General features: G+C 36.2%; 1 pseudogene; it reads right to left on the bottom strand.

The window, feature by feature from the left end:
• Positions 1 to 2,517: 2,517 nt before the first annotated feature.
• The window catches only part of LOC110573819, a 31,030-nt pseudogene continuing 11,008 nt past the window's right edge, over positions 2,518 to 22,539 (bottom strand).

Here is a 22,539-nt window from a genome sequence, read left to right on the forward strand (position 1 = left end):
CAAAATGAGGATAATCATGCTAAGCTCACATGGTTAATGATTTGAGATGAAATGAGTTGTGTTTGTTAAACTGCTGGTAATCTCTAGATTTCCATACAGACCAAAGCTATTTTTTTTCCTTAAAGATTTTATTTATTCATTTGAGAGAGAATGAGATAGAGAGAGCATGAGAGGGGGGGGAGGGTCAGAGGGAGAAGCAGACTCCCCGCCGAGCAGGGACCCCGATGCGGGACTCGATCCCGGGACTCCAGAATCATGGCCTGAGCCGAAGGCAGTCGCTTAACCGACTGAGCCACCCAGGTGCCCCAGGCCAAAGCTATTTTAATGATTGGTTTTTCACTTTGTTTTGGTTAAGTCAGATTCTTCAGTGGCTAAGTGCCTTGAGCTCTCTGTGGAAACCATGGGATTACTCACTGCGGTAAACTGGTCTGTGCCCCTGGCGAAAAGGAAGTTAAAGGAAATTACCTCAGGTTTAAGGAAGTATAAATTCAGTTCAGGTGCAGTAAAACTGCAAAGAAAAGCATGGCTACAAAGACGTCGTTATTGGAGAAGAGAAGTTCAGTATGCTAGGACTGGCATGTTTGACTGCATGAAGTTTCTTGTCACAGGGCTCCAACGCTGGTTAATGTCGGAATGTGGGCAAATGACAAAGTATGATATGCAAATTGGACATTTTGTCATAGAAGTTTAAATATAACTGTCCCTGGTAAGGGTTCCCTCACCTTTCTTTTTCCTTGTTATTTATTTTTGCTTCATTTTCTATTGTGAAATATAAAAATATAAGGAAAATGGCATAAACATAAAAGTAACACTTAGAATTATTAGAAAATGAGCACCCATGGGGTGCCTGGGTGGTTCAGTTAGGTAAGCCTCCAACTCTTGATTTCGGCTCAGGTCATGATCTTAGGGTTGTGAAATGGAGCCCTCCAATGGGCTCAGGACTGGGCGTGGAGACTGCTTAAGATTCTCTCTCTCTCTTTCCCTCTGGACTCCCTGCCAGTCACACATGTGCACTCTCTTTCCCTTTCAAAAAAAAAAAAAAAAGAGTACCCATGTAAATGATCACACAAGTAAGAAATAAAAAAAAAAAAATACCCAGCAATTTAGAAGCCCTCTCTATCAGTTAGCATTCTCCAGAGAAACCAAACCAACAAGAAATATATTGAGATAGGATATTCTCTCTCCCTCTCTCTTTCTCTCTCCTTCACTTTTTCTCTCCTATGTGTATGTGTGCATGTGTGTGTACTCCCTTCCATGCATTTATACATATATGTATACATATATTCACACAGACAGAGAGAGAGACAGAGAAGGAGGTTGAAATTGAGATTTATTTTAGGAATTGGCTCATGCAATTGTGGGAGTTGTCAAATTTGAATATTGTGGGGCTGACCAATAGGTTGAAAATTCTGCTAAGTGTTGATGGTGCAACCTTCAGTCCAAAATGCATAGGACAGGCCAAAAGTCTGAAAACTCAAGTAGGATTTCCATGTTATAATGTTGAGTCAGAAATCTTCTGTAGGAAGCCTCAGTTTTTGTTTTTAAGGCCTTCAGCTGATTGGTTGAGATTCACTCACATTATGGAAAGTGACCTGCCTTTTTTTTTTTTTAATTTTATTTATTCGACAGAGAGAGACACAGCAAGAGAGGGAACACAAACAGGGGGAGTGGGAGAGGGAGAAGCAGACTTCCCACCAAGCAGGGAGCCCAATGTGGGGCTCGATCCCCGGACCCTGGGATCATGACCTGAGCTGAAGGCAGACACTTAATGACTGAGCCACCCAGGCACCCCGGAAAGTGATCTGCTTTACTTAAAGTCACCTGATTGTAAATGTTAATCATATATCTAAAATACCATCACAGCAACATTTAGAGTAGTCTTTGACCAAACAACTGGGCACCTTAGCACTCAGTCAAGTTAACACATAAAATTAACCATCACAGGGGCACCTGGGTGGCTCAGTTGGTTAAGTGTCTGCCTTCGGCTCAGGTCATGATCTCAGAGTCCTGGAATCCAGCCTGCAACGGGCTCCCTTCTCCGTGGGGCATCTGCTTCTCCCTCTGCCTCTCCCCATGCTCCTGTGCTCTGTCTCTCTGTCTCTCTGTCTCTCTGTCTCTCTGTCTCTCAAATAAATAAGTAAAATCTTTAAAAAAAAAATTGACCATCACAGATAATGCCCCTTACAAATAACAAACGCTTCCTTCCCTGCTCAAAGTAATCACTGTGCTGACATTTCTCCCTCAGTTCAAGGAGTGATTGCTTGCTTTCCTTTGTTATACTTTTACTACGTAAGTACAAACCCCTAAACACTATGATTTAGGTGCAACTGTTTTTGAATTGAATATGAATGGAATAGTACAGCGTATTTTCAGTGTATGTGTTGTTGTTGTTTTAACACATTCAGAAGTTTATTGCAGGACACTTGGACAGTAGATAAATGGAATGGAAATGCGTACATGTCATTTTGAGAATCATCCATGCTGAATTTAAAAAGCACTACCAGCAAGATTTCGTTATCATGACGTTTTCTTTTGTTTCTTTTCATTTTCTTTTTTCTCTTTTTCAATTTCAGCAATGTATTTCTCAATTTCTTCAGGATTTAAAATCTTGAGGGGTTGATCTCACCTCATGACCCCCAGTTCAATGTTTTTGCCACCAGACTGAACCACTTCTGGGAGGGCCTTGCTAACCAGCTCAGGTCATCTGTCTCAGGTCGGCTGTCTCTATGGCTTTGTTGGTGTAATTCTTCTCTGGAAGTTCATGCCTTGACTTGGCAACCCAGCCTATGGTATTGGCCTTCCAGGCAGGGTATGTCCCCCAAGGGTCAGTCTGATGGAGTCTGGGGGTGCCATCAAAATCAAAACTCACAAAAAGGGCAGAGATGCCAAACAGTCTGTGTCCCTTCCTCTGGCCATGTAGCCACACCATGGTGATCACGTCCTCCATGGTCAGTCGGTGGCTCTGGTATTCCACCGAGGCCCTGTTGATGACTGTCCTCACATCGGAGATGGGCCCTGCAAATGCCATGCAGATGTTGACATCCACCGCCTGCTGTATCTAGTTTTTGTTTGTTTGTTTTGATTTTGCTAAACGAATTTGTGAAATTAATAATGTAACCAGTGATATATTTGATTTTAAATTTATCATCTTACAATATGTTTTTTGTTTGTCCTATTTTGTGATTCTTTACTTCCCCTTTCTAACATTCTATTGATTTGATTATTTTATTATTCTTTTATTTTTTTCCACTTAGTTTGGAAGTTATATCCACTTTTACTATTAATTGGTTATAGGCTAAAGACTATACCATGCAAGCTTGACTGATCAAAGTGAATGTTTTTTGGATCTTTTACTCCCTTCCATGCATTGATAAACACTATAGTAGAGTTTAACTATTAGATCCAAACTGAAAACTGTCTTTGGCAGAAGCAGATTTTAAGATTAGTTATCATCTGTTAATGTATTAAAAAAGGTCTTCCAGGAGAAACAGCAAAGATGTGTAGCAAATAGCAAGGGAAAGGAAAGAGAAAAGTCTCACCTGGTAGCTCTGGAGTGTAAGCTTGCCTCAGTGTTGCTTTAACCCGTGCAAAGGAGATAGGTTTTTATGCTCTAGTGACCAAGAATTTTGGCCAAGAATTTCAAAGAATTGAAATTAGAGGCTAACAGAAATGGGGGAAAAAAACAATCTGGGGAAACAGAATGGAGGATAAAAGTTATTGGTTTTATGCATCCCTCAATTTAAATGCTATTTTCCTATTTTTTTTATTCTAATCCTTTTTAAACCCTTATACTGCATTACCATTACAGCTATGTAGCCAATGTTCATTTAGATTTGCACATACACCTCTAATGGGTTAATGCCTTCCCCACTATCAACATTTCCACTAGAATGGTACATTTTTTAAGATTGATGAACCTGCTGCCATAAACCGTGATCCGCGGCACAGTCTGGCCACCGCTTCTCCAGCAGGGACCCAACAAGTGGCAGATCCAGGGAGACTCACCTTCCTCCCCCGAGAGTGCACCGCAGGGATTTGCTGGGTTTGGAGACTCCACCCTGGGTTGGGTGCCAGAGATAGAAATGCGCGGTCACAGGCAGGGTGAGCATGGAGTGGGGCCGGAGACCAGGGAGACGGGAGTGACTGACAGTTTTCTCTGGGAGTTGACTGAGGAGCAGGTCCAGAGTTCTCGGCTCCTCCGGGGCAGAGATTGGGAGGCCGCCATTTTCACTCTCCGCCTCCAAAGCTGTTACCAAAAGCTTGAAGGGAACAAAAGCTCCGGAGAGCAAACCAGAGCAGATTACTTAGTCGGGACTGGGCAAGGATGGGGCAATTCCGCCTCCGGGAAAGACTTTTGGAAACCATGGCAACAGGCCCCTCCCCCAGATCAGCAAGAACAGCCAGCCAAGAACAAGTTTACTGATCAATGAGAACGGCAGAACTCCAGCGGTAGGGGAATACTGCACATAGAACTCAAGGCTTTTTTACCATGATTCTTTAGTCTTTCAAAGTTAAGTTTTTTTTTTAACTGTCTTTTTTTCTTTTTTCTTTTTTCTTTTTGAATTTTTCTTTTTCCCTTTTTAAACCAACATCTTATCAATCCCTTTTTTAAAAAACATTTTTATTTTTCATTTTTAGAGTCATAGTCTACCCCTTCATAGTAGTTACCCATATTTTTGGCATATTTATATAAGTTGTTCTCTCTTTAAAATTTTGAGATAGTTTCTTCTAACAGATCAAAATATACCCTAAATCTCTAGTATATGGTTTTTTCTAATCCCCTGCCTGATCACATTCTCTCCCTTTTTTTTTCTTTTTTCTTTTTTTAAATCCTCTTCTTTCTTTTTTCAAATAACTTCTTATCAATTCCTTTTATAAAATTTTTTATAATTTTCATCTTTACAGTCATATTCCATCCCTTCATCATATCAACCCTTATTTTTGTACATATATAAGTTTTTCTTTCTTTAAAATTTTGGGAGGCACTTTCTTCTAACAGACCAAAATACACCCCAAATCTAGTGTGTGGCACTGATCTATATACCAGCCTGATCATATTTCATCACATTCTGGTTTTTTCTGTTGCTGTTGTTTTGTTTTGTTTATTTTTGTTTGTTTTTATCTTTATCTTTTTCTTTTTCTTATTTTTTTCTTTTTCTTTTTTCTCTCTTTCCCTTTCTTTTCCCACTGCTTCAGGTCTTTTCTGATTTGTTTAGAGTATATTTTCTGGGGACGTTGTTACTCTGCTAGCATTTTGTTCTCTCATTAATCTATTCTCCTCTGCACAAAATGACAAGACAGAAAAAATCACCTCAACAAAAAGAACAAGAGGTAGTACTGACTGCCAGGGACCTACTCAATACGGACATTAGTATGATGTCAGATCTAGAGTTCAGAATCATCACTTTAAAGATACTAGCTGGGCTTGAGAAAAGCATGGAAGTTATTAGAGAAACCCTTTCTGGAGAAGTAAAAGAACTAAAATCTAACCAAGTAGAAATCAAAAAGGCTATTAAGGAGGTGCAATCAAAAATGGGGGAGCTAACTGCTAGGATAAATGAGGCAGAAGAGAAAATCAGTGATATAGAAGACCAAATGATGGAAAATAAGGAAGCTGAGAAAAAGAGAGATAAACAACTCCTGGATCACAAGGGCAGAATTCGAGAAACAAGCGATACCATATGACAAAACAACATTAGAATAATTGGGATCCCAGAAGAAGAAGAAAGAGAGAGAGGGGCAGAAGGTATAATGGAGCAAATTATAGCAGAGAACTTCCCTAATTTGGGAAAGGAAACAGGCATGAAAATCCAGGAAGCACAGAGAACCCCCCTCAAAATTAATAAAAATAGGTCAACACCCCGACATCTAATAGTAAAACTTATGAGTCTCATAGACAAAGAGAAAATCCTGAAAGCAGCTCCGGAGAAGAGATATGTAACCTACAATGGGAGAAACATTAGATTGGCAACAGACCTATCCACAGAGACCTGGCAGGCCAGAAAGGACTGGCAGGATATATTCAGAGCACTAAATGAGAAAAATATGAAGCCAAGAATACTCTATCCAGCTAGGCTGTCATTGAAAATAGAAGGAGAGATAAAAGCTTCCAGGACAAACAAAAACTAAAGGAATTTGCAAACACAAAACCAGCCCTACAAGAAATCCTGAAAGGGGTCCTCTAAGCAAAGAGAGACCCTAAAAGCAACATAGACCAGAAGGGAACACAGACAATATACGGTAACAGTCACCTTACAGGCAATACAATGGCACTAAATTCCTATCTTTCAATAGTTATCCTGAATGAAAATGGGCTCAATGCCCCAATCAAAAGACACAAGCCATCAGACTGGATTAAAAAACAAGACCCATCGATATGCTGTCTTCAAGAGACTCATTTTAGACCCAAAGACACCCCCAAATTGAAAGTGAGGGGGTAGAAAACCATTTACCATGCTAATGGACACCAAAAGAAAGCTGGAATGGCAATCTTTATGTCAGACAAATTAGATTTTAAACCAAAGACTGTAATAAGCGATGAGGAAGGACATTATATCCTATTTAAAGGGTCTATCCAACAAGATCTAACAATTGTAAATATCTATGCCCCTAACATAGGAGCAGCCAATTATATAAGGCAATTAATAACAAAAGCAAAGAAACACATTGACAACAATACAATAATAGTGGGGGACTTTAACACCCTCATCACTGAAATGGACTGATTGTCTAAGCAAAAGATCAACAAGGAAATAGAGACTTTAAATGACACACTGGGCTAAATGGACTTCACAGATATATTCAGAACATTCCATCCCAAAGCAACGGAATACACATTCTTCTCTAGTGCCCATGGAACATTCTCCAGAATAGATTACATCCTAGGTCATAAATCAGGTCTCAACCGGTACCAAAAGATTGGGATCATTCCCTGCCTATTTTCAGACCACAATGCTTTGAAACTAGAACTCAATCACAAGAGGAAAGTCAGAAAGAACTCAAATACATGGAGGCTAAAGAGCATCCAACTGAAGAATGAATAGGTCAACCAGGAAATTAAAGAAGAATTAAAAAAATTCATGGAAACCAATGAAAATGAAAACACAACTATTCAAAATCTTTGGGATACAGCAAAGGTGGTCCTAAGAGGAAAGTATATAGCAATACAAGCCTTTCTCAAGAAACAAGAAAGGTCTCAAGTACACAACCTAACCCTCCACCTAAAGGAGCTGGAGAAAGCACAGCAAATAAAGCCTAAATCCAGCAGGAAAAGAGAAATCATAAAGATCAGAGCAGAAATCAATGAAATAGAAACTAAAAGAACAGTAGAACAGATCAATGAACCTAGGAACTGATTCTTTGAAAGAATTAACAAGATTGATAAACCCCTGGCCAGACTTATCAAAAAGAAAAGAGATAGGACCCAAATCAACAAAATCATGAATGAAAGAGGAGAGATCACAACCAACACCAAAGAAATACAAACAATTCTAAGAACATTTTATGAGCAACTCTATGCCAGCAAATTAGATAACCTGGAAGAAATGGAAGCATTCCTAGAGATGTATCAACTACCAAACTGAACCAGGAAGAAATAGAAAACCTGAACAGACCTATATCCACTAAGGAAATTGAAGCAGTCATCAAAAATCTCCCAAAAAACGAAAGCCCCGGGCCAGATGGCTTCCCAGGGGAATTCTACCAAACATTTCAAGAAGAATTAATACCTATTCTTCTGAAACTGTTCCAAAAAATAGAAATGGAAGGAAAACTTCCAAACTCATTTTATGAGGCCAGCATTACCTTGATCCCAAAACCAGACAAAGACCCCATCAAAAAGCAGAAGTACAGACCGATATCCCTGATGAACATGGATGCAAAAATTCTCACCAAAATACTAGCCAATAGGATCCAACAGTACATTAAAAGGATTATTCACCACGACCAAGTGGGATTTATCCCTGGGCTGCAAGGTTGGTTCAACATCCGCAAATCAATCAATGTGATACAATACATTAACAAAAGAAAGAACAAGAATCATATGATCCTCTCAATAGATGCAGAAAAAGCATTTGACAAAGTACAGCATCCTTTCTTGATCAAAACTCTTAAGAGTATAGGCATAGAGGGTACATACCTCAATATCATAAAAGCCATCTATGAAAAACCTACAGCAAATATCATTCTCAATGGGGAAAAACTGAGAGCTTGCCCCCTAAGGTCAGGAACGCGACAGGGATGTCCACTATCACCACTGCTATTCAACATAGTATTGGAAGTCCTAGCCACAGCAATCAGACAACAAAAAGAAATCAAAGGCATCCAAATCGGCAAAGAAGAAGTCAAACTCTCACTCTTTGCCGATGATATGATACTTTATGTGGAAAACCCAAAAGACTCCACCCCAAAACTGCTAGAACTCATACAGGAATTCAGTAGAGTGGCAGGATATAAAATCAATGCACAGAAGTCCGTGGCATTCCTATACAACAACAACAAGACAGAAGAAAGAGAAATTCAGGAGCCGATCCCATTTACAATTGCACCCAAAACCATAAGATACCTAGGAATCAATCTAACCAAAGAGACAAAGGATCTGTACTCAGAAAACTATAAAATACTCATGAAAGAAATTGAGGAAGACACAAAGAAATGGAAAACCATTCCATGCTCATAGATTGGAAGAACAAATATTGTGAAGATGTCAATGCTACCTAGAGCAATCTACACATTCAATGCAATCCCCATCAAAAGACCATCCACTTTTTTCAAAGAAATGGAACAACTCATCCTAAAATTTGTATGGAACCAGAAAAGACCCCGCATAGCCAGAGGAATGTTGAAAAAGAAAAGCAAAGCTGGCGGCATCACAATTCCGGACCTCAAGCTCTATTACAAAGCTGTCATCATCAAGACAGTATGGTACTGGCACAAAAACAGACACAGAGATCAATGGGACAGAATAGAGAGCCCAGAAATGGACCCTCAACTCTATGGTCAACTCATCTTTGACAAAGCAGGAAAGAATGTCCAATGGAAAAAAGACAGTCTCTTCAACAAATGCTGTTGTGAAAATTGGATAGCCACATGCAGAAGAATGAAACTGGACCATTTCCTTACACCACACACAAAAATAGACTCCAAATGGTTGAAAGACCTCAATGTGAGACAGGAGTCCATCAAAATCCTAAAGGAGAACACAGGCAGCAACCTCTTTGACCTCAGCTGAAGCAACTTCTTCCTAGAAACATCGCCAAAAGCAAGGGAAGCAAGGGCAAAAATGAACTATTGGGACTTCATCAAGATAAAAAGCTTTTGCAAATCAAAGGAAACAGTCAACAAAACCAAAAGACAACCGACAGAATGGGAGAAGATATTTGCAAATGACATATCAGATAAAGGGCTAGTATCCAAAATCTATAAAGAACTCATCAAACTCAACACCCGAAGAACAAAGAATCCAATCAAGAAATGGGCAGAAGACATGAACAGACGTTTTTCCAAAGAAGATATCCAAATGGCCAACAGACACATGAAAAAGTGCTCAATATCACTCAGCATCAGGGAAATCCAAATCGAAACCTCAATGAGATACCACCTCACACCAGTCAGAATGGCTAAAATTAACAAGTCAGGAAATGACAGATGTTGGCGGATATGTGGAGATAGTGGAACCCTCCTACACTGTTGGTGGGAATGCAAGCTGGTGCAGCCACTCTGGAAAACAGTATGGAGGTTCCTCAAAAAGTTGAAAATAGGACGCCTGGCTGGCTCAGATTGTTAAGCGTCTGCCTTCGGCTCAGGTCATGATCCCAGGGTCCTGGGATCGAGTTCCCACATCAGGCTCTCTGCTCCTTGGGATCCTGCTTCTCCCTCTGCCTCTCTCTCTCTCTCTCTCTGTCTGTCATGAATAAATAAATAAAATCTTAAAAAAAAAAAGTTGAAAATAGAGCTACCAAATGATCCAGGAATTGCACTACTGGGTATTTACTCCAAAGATACAAAAGTAGGGATCCAAAAGGGTATGTGCACCCCGATGTTTATAGCAGCAATGTCCACAATAGCCAAACTGTGGAAAGAGCCAAGATGTCCATCGCCAGATGAATGGATAAAGAAGAGTTGGTATATATATACAATGGAATATTATGCAGCCATCAAAAGGAATGAGATCTTGCCATTTGCAACGACGTGGATGGAACTGGAGGGTATTATGTTGAGCGAAATAAGTCAAACAGAGAAAGACATGTATCATATGACCTCACTGATATGAGGAATTCTTAATTGCAGGAAACAAAATGAGGGTTGCTGGAGTGGGGGGTGGGGTGGGAGGGATGGGGTGACTGGGTGATAGACACTGGGGAGGGTAAGTGCTCTGGTAAGCACTGTGAATTGTGCAAGACTATTGAATCTCAGATCTGTACCTCTGAAACAAATAATGCAATATATGTTAAGAAAAAAAAAAAGAAGAAGAATGTAGCAGGAGGGGAAGAATGAAGGGGGGGAATCGGAGGGATAGACGAACCATGAGAGACGATGGACTCTGAAAAACAAACTGAGGGTTCTAGAGGGGAGGGGGGTGGGATGATGGGTTAGCCTGGTGATGGGTATTGAGGAGGGCACGTTCTGCATGGAGCACTGGGTGTTATGCACAAACAATGAATCATGGAACACTACATCTAAAACTAATGATGTAATGTATGGGCATTAACATAAGAATTAAAAAAAAAAAAGGATTGATGAACCTGCACTGACATACCATAAACACCCAAAGTCCATACTTTACATTATGACGTTATGCTTCATTCCTGGTGTTGTACATTCTGTGTGGGTTTAGACATAGTATAATGACATGTATCTCCCATCATGGTATCATACATATTATTTCCACCAACCCAAAAAAACCTCTATGCTACATAAGTTCATCCCTTACGGGAGTCTATTTCTAATTTCTCTAATCTGTGTCATTGATCTATTCGTGTATTCTTTGCCAATAGCATACTGTCATGATTACTGTAGCTTTAGGACAAGTCTTGGGATTGGGTAGGGTCTGTCCTCCAATTTTGTTCTTCTTCAATATGGTGTTGGATATTCTGGGTCTTTTGCTTCAGAGTTGGTCAATATCCACAAAATAACTTGCTGGGGCCTGCACTGAGTCTATAGATCAGTTGGGAAGAACTGGCATCTTGACATATTAAGTCTTCATATACATGAACATGGAATATTTCTACATTTATCTAGTTTTGGGATTGTATTTGTGAGAGTTTTATAGTTTTCATCATATAGATTTTGTATACATTTTTTTAGATTTGTACCTAAGTATTTGAATGAGGGGGTGCTAACGTCTTTGCTTAAGCAAGGACATCTAGTATGATTTTGAAAAACAGTGGTGATGGGAGGTGTCCTTGCTTTGTTCCTGATCTTAATGAGAAAGCTTAATTATGATGTTAGCTGTATGCTTTTTAGATATTCTTTATCAATTTGAGGAAGTCTGTTACTATTCCTACTTTACTGAGAGGTTTTATTATTTAATGGGTGTTGGATTTTGTCAAATGCCTTTTCTTCATCTATTGACATGATTATGTGTTTTCTTTTTTAGCCTGTTGATGTGATGAATCCACTAATGGATTTTCAAATGATGGACAAGCCTCATTCCACTGATGGATTTTCAAATGTTGAACAAGCCTTATATACCTGGTATAAATCCCAGTTGGTCATGTTATATAATTCAACTCACTGATATTTTCCTGAGAATTTTTGCATCTATGTTCAGGAATAATATTGATCTGTTATTTTATTTTAATATTTTGGTTTTGCTATTGGGTTAATGCTGGCTTCATAGAATGAGTTAGGAAGTATTGCCTCTGCTTTATCCTCTTAAAGAAATAGTAGAAACTTTGTATATATTTTTTTCCCTTAAATCCTTGATAAAATTTACTAGTGAACTCATCTGAACTCATACTGGTACTTTCTGTTTTGGAAAGTTATTAATTATTGAGTTAATATCTTTAAGATATATACCTATTCCAGTTGTCTCTTTCTTGTAGGACTTTTGGCAGATTGTATCTTTCAAGGAATTTGTCCATTTCTTTTAGGTTATCAAATTTGTGGGCATAGAGTATTTATGGGTATAAAGTCCATAGTATTCCTTTATTACCCTTTTAATATCCAGGAGATTTGTAGTAATGTCCCCTCTTTCATTTATTGTATTTATTCTTTTAAGATTTATTAATTTGAGAGAGAGAGAGAGAGCATGTGAGCAGGAGGAGGGACAGAGGGAGAAGGAAAGGGAGAATCTCATGCAGACTCCCTGCTGAGCATGGAGCCGGACGCTGGGATCCATTTCACGACCCTGAGATCACGACCTGAGCCAAAACCAAGAGTTGGATGCTTAATCAATTGGGCCACCCAGGCACTCTTCCAACACCATTTGTTAAAGAGACTCCCTTCTTCCCATTGTATATTCTTTCCTGCTTTGTTGCTCCCAAGGTCCTTTGGTCCTCTGCCTATATTAAATTAGATTATTTTTGTTGGTGTTGATTTTTTTTTTTTGTGGTAGAGAGTGTGTTTGCATGAGTGGGGGGAGGGGCAAAGAGAGAGGGAGAGAGAATCTCAAGCAGACTCCCCACTAACTGGGGAGCCCAACATAGGGCTCAATCTCATGACCCATGAGATCATGACTGGAGCCAAAATCAAGAATCAGAAGCTCAACCAACTGAGCCACCCAGGTGAACCCCCTCTTTCATTTATGATTTTAGTAATTTGTGTCCTTTTTTTCTTTGTTAGTCTGGCTAAAGGCTTGTCAATTTTATTGATCTTTTCAAAGAAGTGGGTTTTAATTTCATTGATTTTTCTGTATTGATTTCCTGTTTAAATTTCATTGATTTCTGCTGTTATTATGTTTTTTCTTCTGCTTATTTTGGATTTAGTTTGCTTTTCTTTTTCTAGTTTCCTAAGGTGGAAATTTAGATTATTGATTTTAGATCTTTCATTTTTCTTCTAATATATTGTCAATGCTGTAAACTTCCCTCTAACTACTGCTTTCACTGCATCCCACAATTTTGATAAGTTGTGCTTTCAATTTTTATTTTGTTAAAAATATTTTCAAGTTTCTCCTTTGATTGCTTCTCTGGCCAATGTGTTACTTAGTAGCATGTTGTTTAAACTCCACAGAGTTTGGGACTTTCCATTTTTCTGTTATTGATTTCTAGTTAAATTCCACTGTGGTCTGAGAGCAGATACTGTATGATTTCTATTATTTCAAATTTGTTGAACTGTGCTAGATGGCCCAGAATTTAGATATCTGGGTGAAGGTATAATTTTTCATTTCTGTTGCCCTTCATTCCTTTCTGCATGTTCAAACTGACAACTGAGATCATTTTTCTTCTTCCTGAAGAAAGCTCTAAGCATTCACTTTATGATAGGTTTGCTGATGGCGCATCTTACTAGAATTTCTCTATCTAGAAATATTATTTTTCACATCCATTCTTGAATATTTTTTCTGTATTTAAAATATGTGATTGGAAATTATTTTCAATCTATGTATTAAAATATTATTCTCCTGCTATCTTGCTCCCATTCTGCTATTAGAAGTTGTCTATGAGCCCAATGGTTGTTAACTGTTGTGAACTTAAAGGTGATCTGTTTCAAAATTTCTTTTTATGTTTGATTTTCCTTAGGTCCAAATAATGTATTTGTATATAGATTTTACTTACCTCCTTGGTATTCATTTGGTTTCTTGAATCTACAGATGCTCTTTTATCAATTAAAGGAAACTCTTATGAATTAAAAAACATATATATTCTTTCTTCCACATTTTCTTCCATTTCTGCTGACTCCAATTGAATGTGTATTATATGGGATGCCTGGGTGGCTCAGTGGGTTAAGCATCTACTTTTGGCTCAGGTCGTGATCTCAGAGAACTGGGATCAAGTCCCACATTGGGCTCCTTGCTCAGGAGGGAGCCTGCTGATCCCCTGCTTATGTGTTCTCTCTCTCTGTGAAAAAGTAATAAATAAAATCTTTAAAAATCAAAAAAAAAATACGTGTTATATTTTCTCACTACATTTTCCATGTCTCCTCCTTCACAATTTTTCAGTCTTCTTGTTCCTCTGTGCTTAAATCTGGAATTTTTTTTTTTTTATCCTAGTACTGCTATTAATCCTACTGAGTTCTCAATCTTGATTAGTGTATATTCCATTTCTAGAATTTCTAGTCAGTTCTTTTGCAAATCTGCAATGTATGTTTATATTTTTAAGTTCCTTGGTGACATTTTTAAATTCAGCTTTTCTCCCCAGTAGAAAGAATATCCTTTTACTATGAAGAATTTTAGTGAGCTTATATCAGTTGTCAGTAATTTCTGTTGGTGCTCAGACACCATGATTTGCCTTATCTAATCCCTAGACTATTTTAAATGTGTGCTAGACAATGTATTTTAGAAATTTATGGGACATAATTTGAAGAATCAATAATTAGAAGAATATTACCTTTCCTCAGAGAGAATTTCCTTTTGCTTCTACAGCCATATGATGGAGTGAACAATCTAAAATCACGGTAAGCCAATTTTACAAACTGAAATTTCCTGAACTATCAAAGTGTCTTGAAGTCAGGATTCTGTGTCTGCAAGACCTACTTTAATTTTGATTTAAGTTTACTTCTGGCTAGCAGTTGTGCAGTTTATATAAGTAAGTATAAATAAAGGATTGTTTACCAGATTCCCAACCTTTCAGAGATCTTGAACTTCAACTTTTGCTTCTCATCTCGTCTCTCAAAATTGCTTCTCAGCCTCTTAGTCCAGAGCAAAAGCAACTTTATTTTGTTATTATTATTTTGTATTTCCTGTTTTTTTTCTGTGAGGTGTGCATTCTTTTCTATTTTATCTATAATTTCTAGGAAGTTTTATATTTTAGTTTTATTGTACTTATACCTTCTTTAAACTCTTAATCCCTTGTTCTTTGTTTTGTTTTTTTTTGTTTGTTTGTTTTTAATATAATTGACACCCAATGTTACATTAGATTCAGGTGTACAACATAGTGATTCAACAGATTTATACATTATGCTGTATTCACAAGTGTAGCCACCATCTGTCCCCATACATTGCTATTACAATATCATTGCCTATATTCCTTATGCTGTGCTTTTATTAGCATGACTTATTTATTCCATAACCAGAAGCTTATATCTCTCACTCCCCTTCATCCATTTTGCCCAACTTCTTACACCCTTCCTTTCTGGCAACCATCAGTTTGTTCTCTGTATTTATAGGTCTGATTCTGCTTTTCATTTGCTTATTTTTTTTTTCCTTTTTTGATTCTACATATGACTGAAATCATATGGCATTTTACTTTCTTAGTCTGACTTATTTCACTTAACATAATACCTTCCAAGCACAATCTTACCTTTTATATGACTGCATAGTGTTCTCTTATATATAAATATGCCACAACTTCCTTATTCATCAGTCTATTGATGGACACTCAGGTTGCTTCCATATCTTGGCTATTGTAAATAATGCTGCAATAAACATAGGAGTGCATATCTTTTTGAATTAGTGTTTTTGGTTTTTTTGTGTAAATACTCAATAGTGGAATTATTAGAACATATGGCATTTCTATTTTTAATTTTTTGAGAAATATTCATACTGTTTTTCATAGTGGCTGTACCAGTTTAACAAAAGCAACTTTAAAACAGTAGCTTCAGCTTTTGATTTTTGTCTTCTTCTAGATCTTGATATATACATATACAAATTTATGTATGTTTATATGTAAATTTGTATATACATATATACACATAATTTCAAATGTATACATATTTTTATATATTTATACTGACATATACACATTTAAATAGCATTTCCCATTTTTCCAGGAAGAAGATTATTCTGAATTACTGAACAACCATTACTGACTATATTGAATTTTATACTTATGGACACTTTTTAATAATAGAAGGTTTAGCAAATGCCTTTGGAAGTGGCACCACAGTGTTCTAGAACATTTTTCCCACCACCCATGAACTTTACCTTAACAAATTTGTCTACATATATTCTTTATGGTTATAATCCCTGTCTCCATTAAATGGAACTTACATTTTTGGAAGTAATTGCTACATAGGCCTAAAAGTGTCACCTTAATAATTTTTAAGATGTTAAAATAATGCATAATTTATTCAATGCATAAGCAAATTCCAACATTACCTCTGGCATCAGAACATGACTTGGCTTATTGAAGGGACCTTGGGCCTTTGAACTCTGACTTTTTCAAATGGAAAAAAATTTTAAAAAGGTAGAAATAAAGTATTTTGAAAAATAAAACAAAGTTTTAAAAAAGGGAATGCAAATTGAAGAGTTATTAAAAGCTTATCCATGTACTTTGCACTTCTAGCAGGTATGTGGTATAAGAAGAAAGTCATGGATAAACAAATTGCAAGTTCAAAGAGTATAGGATTTTAAAATGTTTTCAAAATTATAAGATCAAATCTAAACTAATTATCATAAAAATGGAAGAAAAATAGAACTTGTTTAAAAATCAAAATATTTGCTGCTAATTTATTGAGAAATATGAATTATATGCTTTTTAACATGTAACAAATGTATTGTTCATTGTAATAAGCAAAGAAAAATAAACATCAATATTAGCATCCACAACACTAAATATTCACTAAAAGGACCTTGTTCAAAGGTTATTTTAAGGTAGTCCATAATATACTAATGCAAAGTGATACATTTTATTTCATCAGTTTATAATTCTATAAACCTATAATTCAATGCTCTGGTCCTGGTTTTCACTTTACTGTGGATACTATTTAAATCTACTTCCTATTTTTCCTGATGCTTAAGGCATTTTAATGAAATAATGTTATAAATATACAAGCTATTTTATAGTCAAAAATCAGTGAACAAGGGCACCTGGGTGGCTCAGTTGTTAATCGTCTGCCTTCGGCTCAGGTCATGATCCCAGAGTCCTGAGATCGAGCCCCACATCAGGCTGTCTGCTCTGCAGGAAGCCTGCTTCTCCCTCTCCCACTCCCCCTGCTTGTGTTCCCTCTCTCGCTGTGTCTCTCTTTGTCAAATAAATAAAAATCTTTAAAAAATATCAGTGAATAAATGCACTCATTTTCCTTACCAACGTCCTATGTCATTCCCAAATACCTTTCTCTGAAGTAGCTTGAGCTTGCTATTTACCTCATTTCACCAATTATGCATTTAAAATATATTTTCACATACATATGTCTATCTATAAACAGTGCATATTATAGCTATATTTTTTAAAAATATGCAAGTGGTATAATTGGCACAAGTTATATTTCAACCTTATTTCCTCACTCACATCAGTTGTTTTTAAAATATAATCATACTAATGTCAGTTTCCAGCAAACTATATAGCTATTAGTGAAAATAATCGCTATTTTCACTGTCAATGAAAACAACAAAGAATGCTAGATAAAACAAAATGAATAAAAGAAAACAACAGTAAAGCTTAAAATGTGTATGTTTTGGCAAGATAGTTAGAAATCTTGACTCTAAAAAATAAAATTGAAAAAAAAGCAAGAATCTAGACATTTAATCAGAGCACTGAAACCATTTTTCATTTGTAACGTATTTGCGTAACCCTAGCGAATGTGACTTTAACTTTTCACATGTTAAAGATCAAAGAAGACAGGGATATTAAGCCTTGATCCCACTTAAGGTACTTAGCAAGTCCAGCTGGGAAACGTGCATGAAGTTGAGACCCCAAAGGACTATGCATTCAGTTGAGAGTAATTTTAAATTAAATTTAAATTAAATAAACAATTTACTATGAGGGAAGAACAATGATAGTTGCACTTTTAGAGCTGTGGTTAAGAGGGCAGATATGATCCATATATAGATAGTCTTCTAAAAATATATAATTACCATATGAATGCACATATTAGTAGTATCAATTCATAGTACCTTGGCATTATGAACACCTCAAAAATATCTAAAGCCAAAATCCCATTTCAAACTAGAGTCAGGAGTAGTAGTGCTTGCAAGTAGCAAGCACAAGCTACATTTAATATTGTCAGGAAATCTCACCTTTTCCAAAGTTTAATACTTCCTACCAATCCCCACAACAAATATGAAATTACCTTCTAAAAATCACAACAGGAAAATAAAGAATACTGTAAAATGACTGAAAGCAGTATCAGATCAACAAGATCTTAGATATTTGAATTATAAGACATAAAATAGAAAGTATTAGTCAAATATTAAGTAGGGCTTAAATCACAAGTGAAGAGAAAGGAACTATAAAATATTAATAAAGAAATTTACAAAATAATAAAATAGAACTATACATATCTTAAATAATTAAAAATTAGTGGACTTATGAGAGTTTTGACACGATTGGAAGGAGAGTTAATAAATGAACAAACCAGGGACGCCTGGGTGGCTCAGTCAGTTAAGCGTCTGCCTTCGGTTCAGGTCATGATCCCAGGGTCCTGGGATCAAGCCCCACATGGGGCTCCTTGCTCGGCAGGAAGCCTGCGTCTCCCTCTGCCTGCCGCTCCCCCTGCTTGTGCTCTCTTCTCTCACTCTCTGACAAATAAATAAGTAAAATCTTTAAAAAAATTTAAAAAAACTTAAAAAGAAGCTTAATTTAAAAAATGGCAAAACAAGAAGATGAAGACAACAAAGATTTAGAATGTCTAAAATCAAAGTTATGGAGTAAAAACGAGAATGGAAAATAAATATTCCATGAGATAATGGCTGAGAATTTTCCAAAACTAAGGAAAGCCAACAACTCTTAAATTTCAGAAACCCAATGAATTAATTTAAGTAGGAGAAATAAAGTATAATAATAATTCTACTTCAGTCAGAATAGTGAAACTCAAAACAGCAAAGAGTAGACAAAATATATTCGAAATAGCTCAGTAGAAAATAGATTATTTTTTTAAAAAATGGCTTTTTTTTTTAGAGTGAGAGCTAATGTCAAAACAAAAATTCCACCAGACAAAGCTGAACACATAAGGAAGACTTTATTCATAGCTATTTCAATAGGAGAGAGAGAAATCAGAATGAAGTATGAATTTAGCTCTGATGAACCAAAAGAAACACAGTTTTTAAGAGTTGGGGTGAGGGGGAGAACAAGACCACCTGTGTTTGCTAAGTGACTGTACTCAAAGGAAAAGTAAACTTCCTCATACTTTCATGATAGGAGATAGTGTTATAATGTGGAGTAACTTGCCAGTGGCAACTAGGTTCCTACCCTCTCACAAAAATCTGGAGGTTATCTTTAATGATTATATTAGAAAAAGATATTTCCCAGGTCCTTGAGAAAAACACTTCTGGGTGGTAAAATTGGCAGGTGGCCTTTAAACAGTTTTACATCTCAAAGGGGACAGATAAAGAACTTACTATGACAGGTTTTCTAAAGTAAATGCTTTTAAAAAAGGCAAGTGAGGGGCTATCCAACAGGAAGAAGCCCATCTAAAATGTAGTCCAGCTGAGAGGAACATGGAAGCAAATTTGGTCACACGTTTATTTCCTGGACTAATGTGGAAAATAGAACCTTAATGTTTTTGGAAGTTAAAGAGGAGAATCCTTATGAGCCAGCATCATGGAAGGAATTTTTAAGAAGATACAAGATACAAGAGCACAAACCACTGTTAAGAAATCGACAAACCAAAATACCTTAAGAAATTTTGTTCATCAGCAGTCACCTGGAAGAAAATCAAAATACCCACTACTGAAAAAAGAATTCTACCATATATAACCTATAAAGAATTTTCATCCAGGGATTAAGTATTTCAAAATAACTATGGAATAAAATGATCAAAGTAAAATGGCCAAAACCAACCTCCCCAGAAGAAGAAATAGGAATTACCAATAAAAACAGGAAAAAAATGTTCAAACTTAACAGGTATCTCAGAAATATAATTAAAACTGAAATGAGACACTTTGGTTGGACCTAATGAAAGAATTTTAAAAAGTGAAAACTTGACAGTATCAAATATTAGCATGAATGTGTACTCCATTTTTGTTGGGTGTAAGCCCTGCAGAAGATAGTTTGACCTTAGCTTCTAAAGTTAAAGATACACATGCCCTAAGGTCCAGCAGTTCTACTCTGATTGTATACCCTAAGGACACCTTTGTGTATGTGCACCAGCAGATTTTACATGAATGTACTGGCAGAGCCATTTATGAACATGGTAATTTATTTTATGGTATAGCCTATGGAGAGGGAGCAAAACAACACCAAAAATAATTCCCTAGAGAACACAGGTGTGTAAGATTAAAATATGTATATATAAATATATATATATATTAGTATCCAAAATATATTAAGAACTTATAAAACTCAACTCCCCCAAAAAACAAATAATTCAATTAAAAAATGGGCAGAAGACATGAATAGACATTTTTCCAAAGAAGACATACAGATGGCCAACAGACACATGAAAAGATGTTCAACATCACTGGTCATTAGGGGGATACAAATCAAAACTACAATGGGGTATCACCTCATACCTGTCAGAATGGCTAAATTAACAACACAAGAAGCAACAGGTGTTGGTGAGGATATGGAGAAAGGGGAACCCTCTTACACTGTTGGTGGGAATGCAAACTGGTATGGCCACTTTGGAAAAGTATATGGAGGTTCCTCAAAAAGTTAAAAATAGAACTACCTTATGATCCAGCAATTGCACTACTAGGTATTTACCCAAAGAATACAAAAATACTAATTCAAAGTGATACATGCACCTGGATGTTTATAGCTGCATTATCAACAATAGGCAAATTACTGAAAGAGACCAAATGTCCATCAACTGATGAATGGATAAAGAAGTGGTATATATACAGAATATATATATATATATATGGGATATATATATATATATATATATATATGGGATATATATATGAATATATATTTAGAATGTCCATCAACTGATGAAATGTCCATCAACTGATGAATGGATAAAGAAGTGGTATATATACAGAATATATATATATATATATATATATATATATGGGATATATATATATATGGGATATATATATATATGGGATATATATATGAATATATATTTAGAATATGTATGAATATATATTTGGAATATATATGGATATAGATGGAATATATATGAATATATGGAATACACATATTAATATATATGGAATATTCATATACCACTTCTTTATATATATGTGTGTGTATATATATGTATATATATATGGAATATTATTGCCATAAAATGAATGAAATTTTGCCATTTGCAGTGAGTTGGATGGAGCTAGAAAGTATTATACTAAGCAAAATAAGTCAGAGAAAAACAAATATCATGATTTCACTTATATGTGGAATTTAAAAAACAAAACAAATGATCATAGGGGGAAAAAAGAGAGAAGCAATCCAAGAAACAGACTCTTAACTATAGAGAACAAAGTAATAGTTATAGAAGGGAGGTGGGTGGGGGGATGGGGTGGGTGGGTGATGGGTATTAAGGAGGGCGCTTGCTGTAGTGAGCACTGGGTGTTGTATGTAAGTGTTGAATCACTAAATTGTACACCTGAAACTAATATTATGGTGTATGTTAACTAACTGGAATTTAAATTAAAATATATATATATAATTTACAGTGAGTTTCAGAAATTTTAAATATTTAATCAAAAATTAAGAGTCAAACATGTCAACTCATAATTCATATTGACAATAGAAAGTCATGTATATGTCTCACTGACTCACATCTTTATATCCATGCTGAAAGATGACTTGGATGAGGAGAAACAATGCCATTAAGTGATCACAGAAGAACCATTTACATACATTTTGGTAAGTCATAATTCTTTGAAATTCAGTGAAAAAAGGAATAAAAATAACTGATTTTTGAAGAATAGAGAAACAATTTATCATTACAGTCTAAACTGAATGAGAAAGTCATGGGTTGTCCAAAATAAAAGAAAAAATATAGGTGGTACTTCTAAAACTTTGTGGATATATCAGAATGGCTGTTAAAATAGATCTAAACTCAATGTTTTAAACTGTGTTATACATTATATTTATATGGGTATTGGAAATCAGGACATTTAGATAGTAGATGTAAATCTAGTTCAGGAAATGTATCTCAGTCTGAATTGCAGGCAACTTGTAGAGTGCAGGAGGTCCTAGGGTTGGAAGAGCTAGGGGCAGAGTGGGTGGATAGGAAATGCTTTACATTTCCTGGGGTAAGATAATGGGGACATAATAGGTCCTCAAAACAAGATAGAAAATGGAGGACCCCGCTGCTTGAGAATGAGACAGCCACACACTTAAAGCGGTCACAGTAGCACTGAGATTGGTGAGTAATCTTTCAATGACTTGAGCCACAAAAAAAAAAAAAAAAAATTAAAAATTTAAAAAATCCAAACCAATCAACAAATAAAATGTCCAGCAGTGATAATTAGGAAAGAGGGGACTTGTTAACTTGAAGATCATTTTCAGAGGTAGAAAAGAAAGAAGAGAGAGAGAGGAAGGAGGGAAGGAAGGAAGGAAGGAAGGAAGGAAGGAAGGAAGGAAGGAAGGAAGGAAGGAAGGAAGGAAG

The sequence above is a fragment of the Neomonachus schauinslandi genome, chromosome 13, assembly GCF_002201575.2.
Source record: "Neomonachus schauinslandi chromosome 13, ASM220157v2, whole genome shotgun sequence".
Classification (NCBI taxonomy): domain Eukaryota; kingdom Metazoa; phylum Chordata; class Mammalia; order Carnivora; family Phocidae; genus Neomonachus; species Neomonachus schauinslandi.